Genomic DNA, 16,805 nt, shown 5'->3' on the forward strand with positions numbered 1-16,805 from the left:
ATCTTCCCATATAGAGAAAAGCACTAAATTATTCATTAACTTGAGATGTATGATTTTCTTTTATTAGCAGTAATCTTTTGAGGTTCTGACTACCTGGAAAAACTCCTCATATATCCTGGCTCCCCCCCACCTCTTTGGAGCAGTCCCCCAGAGCCATCTGAGAGGCTGTCTCCTGGGCTTAAGTCCTCACAAGTCCACTGAATAAAACATAATCCTCAAATTTTATGTTGTGCATTTTTTCAGTCGACAGAATGAAGCATTAAAAAAAGCAAGATGATTAATTCATTTATTAACAAACCAGTAATGGGGGCCTACTGTGGGCCAGGCCCTGTGAGGGGCTTTGGACATCCTGAGATGATTGTTCCCCAGGAGTTCAAAGCTGAGTGTGTGACAGACTCACAGAATGCTCAAACTGGGAGGAGATACCAAGGAAATTCGATTCAGCCCCTCGCATTTTACAGAGGAGACTTAGATGATCTCTACAATGTCTTCCAAATTACTCACTAACTGTATAAAAAGAGAATATTTTCCTTTCACACAACCAACTTTTCCCCACCTTCAATTAGGGAACTTCCTTAAAAAGGGAACACAGTATCAGTAATACTCTGAAATCCAGCCAACATAAGCTCACCTGGGAAGGGAAAAAAAATGAATAGTCTGCCAAAGCTGCCTGGAAGGATACATTTCTATTTAAAATCTTGGCATCGTGAATGCTTTAGGGGAAAAAGAAAAACCTGTCTGCATGAAATAGTTAAAAATGATCATGAATTAAAATCATCAAGCTATGTTAGCTGGATATGGGAAGAATTTGATCACATAATCGTTTGACTCAATGACCAGAAACTGGTTTTCAAAGAGAGACTGTTATTATTAAATTAAGATAGAATTCGTTTTTAGTGGACCTTTTAGACGTTTTGGTAAAGTGACCATTTGTGCACATTTCAAGGTGTTGATGTCACGCAAAGATAGGCCAACTGCTTTGCATCAGGTGAGAGATGAAGAAGTGTCCTGTCAAAGGCTGTTTTTCTTGGATGAAACAGGCCTTATTTGTAGGGTGTGTGCCCCACCATAGGAGACAAGAATAAGGCAGTCTAGAATTAAGAGGTTGAAAATATCTACATCTTCAAGTCAGAAAACCAGAAATGCTCACTTCTGGAGGACAGTCAATGCCTTAAATATCTGTTTGACTCACATGTCACCTGTTTCCGGAAGCTCTGAACACCCATAGGTGGGGTTTCACACGTTCTGTTTTTATACTTAGAGGGTCACTGACCTTAAAAGATCTCACATGTGCAAAAAGTTATAGCCTCTGTAGAGGTTATAGATTGGCCATTGATGATAATTGTTATGTTATTATAACATCACATACACATATATGAATTATACTATTACATATACCTACATGAACGTACACATCATTACCTATACACATCACTATTACATATACATGCATACACATTATTACAATATGTTTTATTATTACATGCACATATATCCATTATTATAACTATTGGGAGCAATTTTATTAATAAATCAGACTCTTTCTCAGTCAAACTTTGGGCATGATTTTCCCTGTCTTTTTTATTTATTTATTTTTTTGTGGTACGCGGGCCTCTCACTGATGTGGCCTCTCGTGTTGTGGAGCACAGGCTCCAGATGCGCAGGCTCAGCGGCCATGGCTCACGGGCCTAGCCGCTCCATGGCATGTGGGATTTTCCCGGACTGGGGCACGAACCTGTGTCCCCTGCATCGGCAGGCGGACTCTCAACCACTGCGCCACCAGGGAAGCCCCTTCCCTGTCGTTTTGATTTTATAGTCCATGAGGGTGAGGGGAGAAAAAAAAGCTTTTCTTTTTTCGGTTATTTAGTAGAGTGGCAATGGTACTGTTCCTTCAAGCAGAAAAGTCAAAAGTTGCATTTCATCTCAGAGAGTCAAACAGCTTTTAATTTATATGTTGATCCGGACTGGAATGCAATGGAATTTAAATTAGGCACACTCACCACAGTGAGAGCAAAACACCCTGCATTTTCTAATTACATAAGCACTGAGGCTTGGATGATAGACGATGGGGGAAAAAAATCCCTAAGCAGGAATTGTGATGTGCTTCCTTATTGCTCACGGCACTTATTTCCTCCAATGTACATTTTGTAACGTGTGCCTACTTTGGCTGTTCCCAGTATCAGCGATGTGAATCTGGTCTCTTGCCGTCTGTGATTCTCTGTACTTGTTTTGAGTGTGTGAGGCCTATTTCCCTTTCTCAGTTGCCCACTTCTAGAGATTAGGGACTAATGATACACTGAAAAGAATATAATACATGGTTTTATTATTACGTGTTGTATGTATGTGTGTGTGTTTATGTATTATGCTATTTTAGAGATATATATGATTTGAATTTGTTTGCAAATACAATTTCCTCAAATTTGGGATTATGACCCCATTTTGCAGTGGAGGGGATGTGGTGTGTGTACGACTTGCCCAAGTTCTACCTGCTGGTCTGTAGCGGAGCCAGGGTTAGAAGCCATAGTCTGACTCCAGAGCTGTATTCTTTCCTCCATCAATTTCTCTGTAAATCGTACTCCTCCTCCAGGCCAACCACCCCAGCATTTAACAGGTATCCAACCTTATAGTGATTACTCAACAAATATTTGTGAAATTGATGTGAACCCTAATTGTAGACTTGCTCACCATATTACTTGAACAAAACTTTACAGGAAGTGGAAAACAAAGCAGACACACACACCCAGAGGTTAACGTGAGTCCGGAATGCCACGTGCTGCTTCCCTCCCCGCTTCCCAGCGCAAAGGAGAAAGACTTCAAAATGACCCCAAATTAATTCTGCATAAGTAGGACAAAGAATGCAAAGCAAGTATTGCCAACTCACTTGAGAGATGGCTAGGAATGAATTTGGTTCCAACTGAGCAGAAATTCAATTTTGGCATCCACTCAGCTCAGAAATAAGGTCAGTTGTATAAAACTGTGTCCCAAGGAAAGCCTGAGTGTCACAGGTGATTATCTTCAAAGTTCCGCAGCATCCTGGGGGACCCAACATCAGTCGTAGCATTCTCTCCTGAGAGCATTTGCGTAAGTGCTGATGAGAGCCTTGTTCCCAGCTTGGTTTTTATGTTCACAGGGTTTACTCCAGGGCACCATACCACCAGGTTTTCCCAGGTCATTTAAAAATCTCATGTCCCTACAGCAACAACCTTTTGTTTGTGTCCATCTTGCATATCCTTCTCGGGGCAGACAAGCCATCAGTCTCTTTGTTCTTAAAGAGGCAGCCGATGATGGATTTTTATACTTAGGACTCTGAAATATGACATTTGGGACAGGCTTACTTTCATCTACTGATCCCTAGGGCATCATCTAATTACCAACAAGGTACACAATGCCCACAGTCTTGTAGAGAACTCTAGAGTAAATGCTCTATATTGACCAGAGACAGAAATAATAGATAATTAATTCATGAGCCAGCATTTATTGAGCACATTGAACATTACTGAGTGTTAGATACACCACATGATGGTAACTAAGTGGTGAAACTTCTCAAGGGATTCCCCCAGTGGCTTGGTGGGGTCCATTTCCCATCCAGTAGTGATGAAGCCATAAGGATTAGCTCACATTTCAGTGAAGACAAATAGGTCTTATCTACCCTTCCACTGGAGGGACAGCAGCACGTTCCCTGAGTTGAGAGGATGCTGGTTGCCAGGTATGGAAGAGAAGGGAAAAGAGCAGGTATGGGAGTTCTTGGATGGGCGGCTTAAAGACCAGCTATGTGTATGGGGAGCTAAGCCATAAACAGTGTCCAGTTCTTCCTCCAACAAGTCTCCATTGAGTAGCTGGAGGCAGCTTCTCCGTCCTGAGAGTCACACAGCTTAAAGTTCTGGAGTGATTTTCCAACATATATGTGTGTGTTCATGGGGGGGCAGGGGGATCCCGTACATCCAAGTAATTCTCTGACTTCAGCTGCATGTCCTACAAGTCAACCCAATTCTAACGCTGCAGTTGGTCCTTTCTGTCTTCGGTTTCTGCATCCGTGGATGTGGAGGGCCTGCTATACTATGCCATTTTATACAGGGGACTTGAATATCCTTAGATTTTGGTATCCGAGGGGGTCCTGGAACCAATCCCCCTGCAGATACAGAGGGATGACTTGGAGATAGCATCAGATCCCACAGGCTAAGGACTCAGTCCTACAAGACTGTCTCCCCTCCTACTTCAGATGCCAATTACAAGTCCAGGCAGTCACTTGGGCTTCTGACCAACAGGCTATAGATCAGAGATTCCCACAACCCCCTACTTGGGGGGTTGATTAATTTGCCAGCGCACGGAACTCAGAACGTTTTACTTACTAGATTACCAATTTTTGAAAAAAAATGATATAACTCAAGAACAACCAGGTGGAAGAGATGCATAGGGCAAGATATGGGGAAAGGGCACAGAGCTTCCATGTGCACCAATGGTTCCCAAGTACACAATTTTCCCTGAATCTCCACATGTTCACCAGCCTGGAAGTTCTCCAAACCCTGTCTTTTTAGGGTTTTATGGAGACTTCATTACACAGGCATGACTGATTAAACCATTGGCCATTGGTCATTGATTAAACTTCCAGCCCCTCCCCCTTTCCAGAGGTTGGAGGGGGGTGTGAATTGGGACTGAATGTTCCAACCCTCTAATTAAGTGGTTGGTTCTCCTGGCAAGTTAGCCTCCTTAGGTTCCTTCCAAAAGTCACCCACCAACATAACAAGACACCTTTGTTGCTCTCTTCACTTGGGAAATTCCAAGGGTTTTAGGAGCTCTGTGCCAGGAAGAAGTTTGAATATATATACATATTCTTATTATATATATTTCTTCTTATAAATCACAGCATCACAACAGCCCTTCATCTAGACAGCTCCCAGTGCAAGGGCTTTGTCTATGCTGACCTTGGCTCCCCTGGTAGTATTTGGCTTGCTTCGTATCTCAATCCTGGATCCTGACTATCCCTGATACAGGAAATGCACAGTGAGTTTGACCTGTCCTAGATTAAGCCCAGGTTTAACTATGTCTTTATGGTTCTGATGTGAACTCTTGAAATGCTAAACAGTGTGAAATAGCTGATCATTTTGTCAAGTAAGTTGTCAATCATTCATTCATTCAGCAAGTATTTATTGAGTGCCTACCAGGTTGCTTGGCTCTGTCCTGGGTGCTGGCAATACAACAGTGAGAACCCCCCCAAAAACCCCTCCCCCCAAATCAAGCCCCCGCAAATCCTTGACCTCATGGACACACAAGAAAATTAGATAAGACCTTAGACTATAGTGTGTTAGCTGATGTTAAACCCTAAGGAGAAAATAAGGCAGGGAAGAGGGATAAGGAATTTGTTTGTGGGGTGAGGCTGCAATTGCAGAAAGGCTAGTCAAGAAAGGACGCACGAGGAGGCAGCATGTGGGTCAGGACCAGGGAGCGGTGAGGGAGTGATTCATAAAAGCCATGTGGGTGGAGAGCATCCTGGCCAAATGAAAAAGCAAGTACCAAAGTCCTGAAGCTGAAGTATGACTGGAAAGTTCCAAGGCCACGAAGGAGGCCAGAGTGGCTGAATTGAGGGAGGGAGAGGCACAGTAGTAGGAAATAGGGTCCGAAAGGGAATTGGAGAGGGGAGGGGGAAGGTTACAGGCAGGGCAGAGTAGGTAGAACTTTGGGGCCATGGATGATACTTTGACACTTAACTCTGAAGGAGATGGAGGGTCCATGGCATCTGTTACATAGGCATTTTTATTTAATAAAAAATTTGATGAGCAGATAGGAAGGGTACAGTGGTATAGCTAAATGTCTAGGAAGTGAAAATACTTTGTGCTCATTTACGTAGAAGAACATTTCTATAAGGAGGTCATTGAGGTAGTGATATTTATCTGCTATGTATTCAAATCCTGCCTTTCCTTCTGCCCTAATATATCCACCATCTCACTCCCTCACTTGATTCAGGCTTAGTTCCAAAGTCATCTACCAGCGAGGCCTTCTTTGACGATTCTACCTGAAATGCCACGTCCCACTGCTCTCTTGTCCCCATCCTAGTTTTGTTTTTCTTCCAAGTACTTAACGTTACCAGCATTATACAGAGGTCCTCAGTATCCCCTGGGGGATTGGAGACCCTGTGGGTACCAAAATCTGAGGATGCTCAAGTCCCTTATATCAAATGGTGTAGTGCCATGAATACCGTCTCAATTGTTACAGTATAATATTTGACAGTTCATTTAGAAGAGCTTGTATACACATTAATATCATTTATCCATTTACTGTTATGTACCTGGAGTATGTTATGGGTATACACATTCTCTATTCTTAAACAATCCCGAAAAATACAATGTAATATCTGACAATGGTCCCTGGAATTTTTCATCTAAATAACACAGAATAACAAGACAAAGACACTTAGAAAACACTCCCCTAAATTGAGAAATGGCATTGAGCCAAGAAGAGACAAATTTATTGTCCTCATAATGAAACAAAGCTGCCATCTTCCACCAAGATAAATATATATTAGATACAAACAGACTTTGTGACAAGGATTAGAGGGGACAGAATTTTTAGTGTTGATCTCTCTGTGTCACTTATTTACTCTGCCTCTAGGGCGTCTGCCACTTTCAGGCCCAGGGGACCATCCCTGAGACTTGTTGTCTCTTTATTAGACAGGAACAAAAAGGAAGACTCGCCTAGTCAGATGCTTCAGCTCTGCAGGATCTGGAATGAATTGCAGGAGCCGAAATTGTGCAGCTTTGCACCAGCAAATGGTCTTGCATCTACCAATCCCATCTCAGGCAAGGTCTGTGTTGCTTTGAGGGTAGCATCGAGACCAGGCAGTGTAGGGGATGAAGACATAAAGATTTCAATTCTGTTCAGTCACTAAATGGTTCCTAGTCCTAGACTGTAATCATTTAACCTTTCTGGCCCTCAATTTCCTCAACTTTAATCACGGAATTAAAATAAAAAACAAAAAACAAGTTGCAGAATAATGTGTCTAGTAAGATTTCATTTCCTTTTCTGTTTTGATACTAAAAAACCCTTTATGGGAATTCCCTGGTGGTCCAATAGTTAGGAATCAGTGCTTTCACTGCAGTGGCCCGGGTTCAATCCCTGGTCAGGGAACTAAGATCCCACAAGCTGCACGATGCAGCCAAAAAACAAACAAACAAACAAACAAAACCTAACCAAAAAATCCCCCTTTATTTATTTATTTTTTTAAGGAGGATTTTCTTTTTTATTTTATTAAAAAAATTTTTTTATTAGTTTCTGCTTTATAACAAAATCCCCCTTTATATATGTATTATGTGTCACATACATAACATACATATACTGTATAGATATACGTGGAGGATGCATATATATACATACATTGATACATACAATATATATGTCTACATCTACATAGAGATATAGATATGCACACATGGATAAACACAAAGAAAGCTTTTAACATAAGTTATTCTAAAGAGATAAGCAGAATGCTTGGATATTTGGCCCCTGAGTCTCATTTAGCGTCAGTAGCAGTAAGTGGGCTGGGTCAGGGATTGCTCCTCCCTGGGGTCGGGGAAGTGAGACTCCAACTCAGTTTCTCACAAGGCTATCATGTGCTAGCAGATAATGGTCCTAGAAGCCTGGGAACAGCTGGCACCCATGTTCACCCTTTTGGTACTCAAGCGCAAAGCTCTTTTTCCCTACTTGCAAGCACATCCCAATACGTGCCCCATAAAAAGGAAGAGTCACAGAGAGGTGGGATCCTTCTTCTGGAGCACAGCCCCATGGTATGTCTGGTGGCATCTATAGCCCAATCTTTCCATCCACAGAAGAGAAGGGACCGCTGTGATTACTTCCTTTCTTCCCTGAGTTGCAGCCTGCACTAAAGGATGCTTGCAGGTACTCATGAGCCCTTGACTTGATTGGCATTCAAAAGGTTCACCTGAAAGTGGGGAGTGTAGTTTGGGGAGTGGGGATGAGGTGATGAGGGGAGAGATTACTAACGTTTACTATACTTTTAGAGTGTACTTTCACTATGCTTTTACTTGTTAAAATGAGAGCACATTTGTAATTAAAAATCTAGTTAATAAAAGCAGGCACTGGGCTTCCCTGGTGGCGCAGTGGTTGAGAGTCCGCCTGCTGATGCAGGGGACGCGGGTTCGTGCTCCTGTCCGGGAAGATCCCACATGCCGCGGAGCGGCTGGGCCCGTGAGCCATGGCCGCTGGGCCTGCGCGTCCGGAGCCTGTGCTCCGCAACGGCGGGAGAGGCCACGATGGTGAGAGGCCCGCGTACCGCAAAAAAAAAAAAAAAAAAAAAAAAAGCAGGCACTAAGGGTACTAAGTATACTTTCCAAGTGCAAAGTATGAGTGGCCTTACACGCTGACTCACTGTCCTGTGACATTTCATGTTATTAGGAACACTTAGTCAAGCATTTGGGTTTTGCTTCTGCTGACCACATTGATCATTGTAAGATCAGAGCCATTGATCGAGACTCATTGTTACTAGATTTGCAAAATAGAAATAGAGACATTTAGATGTTCATGCAGATCTTTTGAGATTTTATAGACACTCTTAAAGCATGAGGTAATTTGAGAAAGAAATTAAAGCGCCTGGCTACCCTAGTCAAGAGTAAATTTGAGAACGTCCCTGGTGGCGCAGTGGTTAAGAATCCGCCTGCCAATGCAGGGGACACGGGTTCGATCCCTGGTCAGGGAACTAAGATCCCACATGCCACGAAGCAACTAAGCCCATGTGCCATAACTACTGAGTCCGCACGCCACAACTACTGAAGTCCATGCACCTAGAGCCCGTGCTCCACAGCAAGGGAAGCCACTGCGACAAGAAACCCGTGCACCGCCATGAAGAGTAGCCCCCGCTCGCCTCAACTGGAGAAAGCTCACACTCAGCAACGAAGACCCAATAGCCAAAAAGAAAAAAAGAAAAAAAAATAGTAAATTTGAACAAGGAAAGAAGGAATTGGATTAAAACTGGTTAAAAAAAAAACCTGACTTTGAGAGCTAAGGGAATCACAGGGAAAGAAAAGCATCTCTGGAGCATCCCAGACGATGTCTGACCCTTCGGACCCTTCAGCATCTTGTTTTTCTGCATAGATTCTTCAGGATTACACCCCTTACAACCAGTTCTGACACTGCAGCTCTACATGAGTTAAAAGGGCAAGAAAAAATATACCCTTCTAATGTGCCACATGGACCAATCCCAGAGGAGAAGGATGCACGTGGCTTTCATATCCCTTACATTTGATTCAAGCAAGACATTTCGTATTCTCAGTGGTTTCTTGAGCCATCAGGATAATATTTTGGAAACAGATAGACTGCTTAATAAAAGGCCATTTGATTACCATGTCTCATTTTCTCATAAAGCAGTATGGACAGCAGTGTAAGGACACTGCTAATTTTCCAGATGGCTTTGGAATAAGTTGAATTCCATTCTTCTCTCAAATTGGTTAACTGCTCTAGGTTTCAAAGACGGGGAACTTCCTGGTACTTTACATGAAAACAATTAAAAGCTTGCCTGAACTTTACAAACAGGGAATTTGTGAGATGGAAAGAAGGAGAAGGGGAGGAAGGAGGAGAGAAGACGAGAAGGAAGGAAAGAAGGAAGAAAATGTCACCTGACCTGTATCCCTTTAGAACCAAAAGTTAATATGGCCCTCTTAGCTTCCGTGGATACTCCTCCTGCATTCAGGTTCCTACTTTTCTATTTCTCTCCCAAACTGGAAAACACAGCAATGATCTCACTTTTAAATCATAGATATGATATCCATGTTACTCCATTTCTGAGGCTGCTGTTAAAGGCAGTCAGCTCGTTAAATACTACCACCTAGGCTGCGTTTCAGATTTTGTGTACAGAACTGCATCAATGCCATTGCATCCAAAGTTGAGGGCATGACTCCAGAAATACGACTGCACCAAAAAGTTGAGTGTTTTGCATGGTTTCCATTGCTTGGATGAAGTAATCCAATAATGAATGTTGTTTTCCATAGAGTAAGTCTTCTCAAGAGGATATTTTAAAAAGACCTGGCCTGAAAAAATTGTGTGTGTGTGTGTGTGTGTGTGTATTTTAATGGTAGGCAAATAATCAACATGGATTGTGTTTACCACAGGCTGTGGTAAATATTCAGAAATTTCAAATAATGTACTTAAATGGTTACTAAGGCCTCTTAAAACCATCCAATCTATTATTTATCCCCTCATCCTCCCTCTTATTGTTTGACAGGCATTTTGGCAAAAGTAATTTCTTCATTTTCCTATCTCCTTTTGTATTTTTTTTTCAAGTTACAGTTTTAAAGATGATTTGTTTATACTGTCTGTTGTGGTTCCCAAACATACCAGAAGGCTTATGTTTATGCATTTATACCCCCTGGGACTCCACAAAGTGACTCCTTTCATGGCATTCAATATCTGTCCTTTCCATACCAATGAGTTTCTTTTTCTTTTTAATAAATGTATTTATTTATCTATTTTTTTTTATTTTTGGCTGCGTTGGGTTTTTGTTGCTGTGTGTGGACTTCCTCTAGTTGTGGTGAGTGGGGACTACTCTTGCGTTGCGGTGCACGAGCTTCTCACTGCGGTGGCTTCTCTTGTGGCAGAGCTCGGGTTCTAGGCGTGCGGGCTTCTGTAGTTGTGGTGAGTGGGCTCAGTAGTTGTGGCTCGTGGGCTCTAGAGCGCAGGCACACGGGCTTAGTTGTTCCACAGCATGTGGGATCTTCCCGGAACAGGGCTCGAACCCAGGTCCCCTGCATTGGCAGGCAGATTCTTAACTACTGCGCCATCAGGGAAGTTTCCAGTGAGTTTCTAGGAGACTTTTTCAAAAGGTTCTTGGAGCCAGTGCATTTTCCTGCAATTTTAGCTTGGAATGATTTGGGGCTTGAGAATAGTCATAAAAAGAAAAGAGAAAGAGAGCTATCCATCTATGGTATGATTAAAATAATGAAAAATTAGACTGCTTTAAAAGATAATTTTGTCCAGTGTTTTGTAATTTTTAAAAAATTCAGAAAATATAGTATTAATATTTGAAGTTTTGTTGTTAGTTGGGTAGGTATACAGAGGCACAAATCTGCAGTGAGACAAGGATTGGCTTTTCCAAGTCGTATCTCTTGGTTTCATGGCAGAAGTGGTTGGGGTAATCCATCTTCGAGAGCTACATGTGAAAATATTAAATATGATGTCATTCACGTATTCAAAAATTGTCTATTGAGTGCCTTCATTGAGGCAGCTGAAAGATTCAAAGATGAACTGAGACACGACATCCCTCTGGCCTAAGTGACATCTCTCTTTTAGGTTACATAACCTGCTTATCCCTCTCCTTAGGAGCTTATGTTGCTCTCTGCCGGATATCATCTGCTTTTAGTGGTTGCTTTCTGTTCTCAGAAATGTTTAGTATTATTTGTAGCCAAAGAGAGCTGTGAACGAAGATTTGGGTACATCCTTCCCTGCCTCACTGTCAGCACTCCCTCTTCCTGGGTACCTCCTGCTCTCAGACCATCTAGGGCCCCTTGGGAGGCTGGTGACAGCTATTGATTGTTTTATCTGCTTGTCATACTTTCTCATCCCTCTTCTTTAGGTTACAGCACCCTTTTTCTTTGAGTAATTGTTCTCTTTTTTTCTTGTTATTCTCGTGGGGCTCCCCTCCCCCCAGATGCAGTAATGGTCACATGACCCATGCAGAGCCAACCAGAGTCCTATTTAAAATTCATATAAGGAGCACAGAAAAGAAGTCCTTTTTGTGTCTGGGCCTGAGGTTAGGGGTCCCCTAAGCCAGCTTCTCTACTAAGTGGAGCAAGCCTGTTTGTGGGATGAAACCAAGGAGAAACAAGCAGGGATGGGTGATGGGTGATGGAAGGACAGATAATGAGTCCTGGTGTCTGGGAGTCCCTCTGTCCTAAGAGCTGATTCCTGTAGCTCCCTTCTCAGTCATGTGAATTGCCCCAGTATCCTTCCCAGATAACTGAGCCAATACATTACCTTTTTATTTCCCCTCTTAAACTACTTTGATTTGGGTGTCGTTTCTTGAGACCTAAAGAGCCTCGACTAATAAAGTCATCCCTTACTGAGCTGCTTCATCATTGCCTATCTTTTCCGTGAAGAGTTTAATTTTCAGATAATTCTATATCACTCTCTTCCAATCCTTCCATCCTTCCACAATCGACCCTCTCTCTCTCTCTCTCTCTCTCTCTTTTTTTTTTTTTTTTTGGCTGTGCTGTGTGGCATGCAGGGTCTTAGTTCCCCAACCAGGGATCAAACTCATGTCCCCTGCAGTGGAAGCGTAGGGTCTTAACCACTGGACTGTCAAGGAAGTCCCGACCCTGTCTCTTCTGGTGCCCTTTCTCAGCCTCTGCTCCCCTTTTTCCAAAGGGGCAGCTAAGATAATCTGTACCAATGGTTGTTGGAAATCTGTATGTCTTCTTTGGAGAAATGTCTATTTAGGTCTTCTGCCCGTTTTTGGATTGGGTTGTTTGTTTTTATGATATTGAGCTGCATGAGCTGTTTGTAAATTATGGAGATTAATCCTTTGTCAGTTGCTTCATTTGCAAATATTTTCTCCCATTGTGAGGGCTGTCTTTTTGTCTTTTTATAGTTTCCTTTGCTGTGCAAAAGCTTTTAAGTTTCATTAGGTCCCATTTGTTTATTTTTATTTTTATTTCCATATCTCTAGGAGGTGGGTCAAAAAGGATCTTGCTGTGATTTATGGCATAGAGTGTTCTGCCTATATTTTCCTCTAAGAGTTTGATAGTGTCTGGCCTTACATGTAGGTCTTTAATCCATTTTGAGTTTATTTTTGTGTATGGTGTTAGGGAGTGTTCTAATTTCATTCTTTTGCATGTAGCTGTCCAGTTTTCCCAGCACCACTTATTGAAGAGGTTGTCTTTTCTCCATTGTATATTCTTGCCTCCTTTATCAAACATAGGTGACCATATGTGTGTGGGTTTTTCTCTGGGCTTTCTATCCTGTTCCATTGACCTATATTTCTGTTTTTGTGCCAGTACCATATTGTCTTGATTACTGTAGCTTTGTAATATAGTCTGAAGTCTGGGAGCCTGATTCCTCCAGCTCCATTTTTCTTTCTCAAGATTGCTTTGGCTATTCGGGGTCTTTTGTGTTTCCATACAAATTGTGAATTTTTTTGTTCTAATTCTGTGTAAAATGCCATTGGTAGTTTGATAGGGATTGCATTGAATCAGTAGATTGCTTTGGTTAGCATAGTCATTTTCACAATGTTGATTCTTCCAATCGAAGAACATGGTATATCTCTCCATTTATTTGTATCATCTTTAATTTCTTTCATCAGTGTCTTATAGTTTTCTGCATACAGGTCTTTTTTTCTCCTTAGGTAGGCTTATTCCCAGGTAGTTTATTCTTTTTGTTGCAATAGTAAATGGGAGTGTTTCCTTAATTTCTCTTTCGGATTTTTCGTCATTAGTGTATAGGAATGCAAGAGAGTTCTGTGCATAAATTTTGTATCCTGCTACTTTACCAAATTCATTGATTAGCTCTAGTAGTATTCTGGTAGCATCTTTAGGATTCTCTGTGTATAGTATCATGTCATCTGCAAACAGTGACAGTTTTACTTCTTTTCTGATTTGGATTCCTTTTATTTCTTTTTCTTCTCTGATTGCTGTGGCTAAAACTTCCAAAACTATGTTGAATAATAGCGGTGAGAGTAGGCAACCTTGTCTTGTTCCTGATCTTAGTGGAAATGGTTTCAGTTTTTCAACATTGAGAACGATGCTGGCTGTGGGTTTGTCATATATGGCCTTTATTATTTTGAGGTAAGTTCCCTCTATGCCTACTTTCTGGAGGGTTTTTATCATAAATGGGTGTTGAATTTGTCAGATGCTTTTTCTTCATCTACTGAAATGATCATATGATTTTTATCCTTCAGTTTGTAAATATGGTGTATCACATTGATTGATTTGCATATATTGAAGAATCCTTGCATTCCTGGGATAAACCCCACTTGATCATGGTGTATGATCCCTTTAATGTGCTGTTGGATTCTGTTTGCTAGTATTTTGTTGAGGATTTTTGCATCTATGTTCATCACTGATATTGGTCTGTAGTTTTCTTTTTTGTGACATTTTTGTCTGGTTTTGGTATCAGGGTGATGGTGACCTCATAGAATGAGTTTGGGAGTGTTCCTCCCTCTGCTATATGTTGGAAGAGTTTGAGAAGGATAGGTGTTAGCTCTTCTGTAAATGTTTGATAGAATTCGCCGGTGAAGCCATCTTGTCCTGGGCTTTTGTTTGTTGGAAGATTTTAAATCACAGTTTCAATTTCAGTTCTTTTTTTTTTTTTTTGCGGTACACGGGCCTCTCACTGTTGTGGCCTCTCCCATTGTGGAGCACAGGCTCTGGACGCGCAGCCTCAGCGGCCATGGCTCACGGGCCCAGCCGCTCCGCGGCATGTGGGATCTTCCTGGACTGGGGCACGAACCCGTGTCCCCTGCATCGGCAGGTGGACTCTCAACCACTGTGCCACCAGGGAAGCCTGAGAGAGTCTATTCTTAATTCTTCATAATAGGGCACAGGTGAGAGCAGAATCAGAATAGCATTTTAAGACAAGTTGATGGAGGATGGAAATTGATGGAGAGGAGATAAATTGTTAGGTCAATCAGGAACAAGATGGGGGATACTAGGGATCCCAAGTTAGAGCCGTGAACACAGAGAAGGGAATGTGGGGACAGATGGCACAGCAAACACACAGTTACGTTTTTTCCACTGTGTTCTTTTTTTATTAATACCACATCAATTTGAAGTTTTACAGGAACCAAGATTTGAGCTCCTTAGGTGCTGCTATATTTTCATGTTGCATGCACATATACGCACACAGTTTCACTAGTAATTTTTCACCTACAGATTTTTCTTAAAAAAAAAAAATTCCCATGTGGCACAAAGATCTGTAGGTGCGGAGGCTTCCAGTGCAGAAAAAGTCCTTTGGAGGGAAGCCCAAAAAGATGATCAGTGATCAGTTAGTTATTAAGTCCACCAACACTGGGCAGGAGGACTTATAGAGGGAAAGGGCATGAGGACTCAAGGTGGAACCTCTAATTACTCCTTGATTCAGTGGGGAATTTTGTTGACCCAGAGAAAAGGAAGAGAATCCTAAAGTTCTCATGCATAAAACCTTCCCTCCCTTTTCCCCCCCACACAGCTCCTTCCTTTAGAGGTCTTTTGGGGTTAGAAAGTTGTCCTCTGGCAGTGCAAATGCTTTTGGGAAAGCACCTGACATCTGGGACGAAATGGATGAGAGGTTAAGACAAATGTTCTCCCATTTTTAATTTTGCTAAAGACTCTGCTGACAGTTTGTGAGAGAAAATTCTAATTTTGAGTAGCTCTTATTATTACAAGGGTACTATCTTCATTTCCATATTTGCGCTAAATAATCAAGACCCAGTTCTTCTCTTTACCATCCTTCCTCTTCCCTGGCAGCCGCAGACAAGAGGGTCGAGCTCTGCAGTTTTGGTGGGTATACAATCTACCCTGGACACCGGAGGGTCTACACCAGGACCTACTGGAAGGTTTTCCAACTTCATAATGCAAATTGCAAGTTGGCATTCCTTTCCAAGAGGAATCCTTGGCAGGTAAACTGGACTGTTCTCTCCAGAAGAAAGCACAAAAAGGGAGAGCTGAAGAAATTTTAAAAAGAACCCACAGTATAGTCAAATTCCAGAGGCCACCACGGGTGGTGGTGGCCTTGCTGATATAAGGGCTAAGAGGAATCAGAAAGGCTCAACTAGAACAACCTAACAGGGCTGCCAAGGAAGCAAAAGAGGGCTAAGAAAGCATCTAAAAATATAGCAAAGGCTGCTGCTAAGCCTGCCTCAAAGGCAGCACCTAAGAGAAATATTGTGAAGCCCGTGAAGGTTTCTGCTTCCTGAGTTGGTGGAAAATGTCAAATTGCCAGATCAGATTTTTAAAATTAATTAATTATTATTTTTTAGATCAGATTTTAAAATAAAGATCTGACTCTAAAAAAGGGATTCCGTTCTTAAAACAAGGCAAACATTCGCATCTTTCCCTTTCCTCTATACTCATTTCCTCTCATCCCTGCTTTTTTTTTCCCCCCAACAAATTTGTTCAGAGCCTTCTAGAAGTTAGCCATCAGCTGGATCTTCCCTGGTCCCAAATATCTAGACATGATTGTCTTGAACTCCATTCTATGCCCCATGGGAGCACAAAGCCCACCCTGAGATAACCACGTTCCCAGGAAGCTTAGAGTTTGTTGTGATCTGAGCTCCTGTTTGTCCTGAGTTCACAGGTTGATGAAACACCTGGCAAAATTCTAGGTGCCGCCCCTTCTTCCTGCTGAAACCTTCACTCCAAGCATGTGATACAGGACTTCCTGAAGACTTAAGGGGACAGAGGGAGGGTTTACAATGCAGTAAGGCAATATCTTCAAATCTACTGTCATCCAGCCTTATCATTAACAGTGACTTTCCACTGTCCCAGCACAGACACCCAGTAACGCCACCTTCCTGCTCTCTTCCTCATGCCTCTTAAATTCTTCTCTTTGCTTTCTGAGAAGGTACCCAGGCCCCAGGTCCCAGGCTAATGGGGTATTTGAGAGCTCAACAGCACAGTAGGGGATCTCTGTTTAACAGAATCCAGCCTTGGTAAATGGAAATTTGTGGTTGTAAATAGCAGGTTTCCTCCTCCCCCGACTCCCATTACTCTCTGCCTCTACTACTGCATGTTATCTTCCCTTTAGGAGATTTTAATCACTTGGGAATAACACCTAATAAAGATATGTACAAAGTGCTGAAAGGACATCAAGAAAGGAAAGACTTGCATGCA

General features: G+C 42.1%; 1 pseudogene; it reads left to right on the forward strand.

Moving 5' to 3' along the window:
* The first annotated feature begins 303 nt into the window (after window positions 1–303).
* LOC132497884 (large ribosomal subunit protein eL24-like) lies at window positions 304–15,928 on the forward strand (annotated as a pseudogene).
* The last annotated feature ends 877 nt before the right edge of the window (window positions 15,929–16,805 follow it).

This window comes from Mesoplodon densirostris, chromosome 10 (assembly GCF_025265405.1).
Source record: "Mesoplodon densirostris isolate mMesDen1 chromosome 10, mMesDen1 primary haplotype, whole genome shotgun sequence".
Classification (NCBI taxonomy): domain Eukaryota; kingdom Metazoa; phylum Chordata; class Mammalia; order Artiodactyla; family Ziphiidae; genus Mesoplodon; species Mesoplodon densirostris.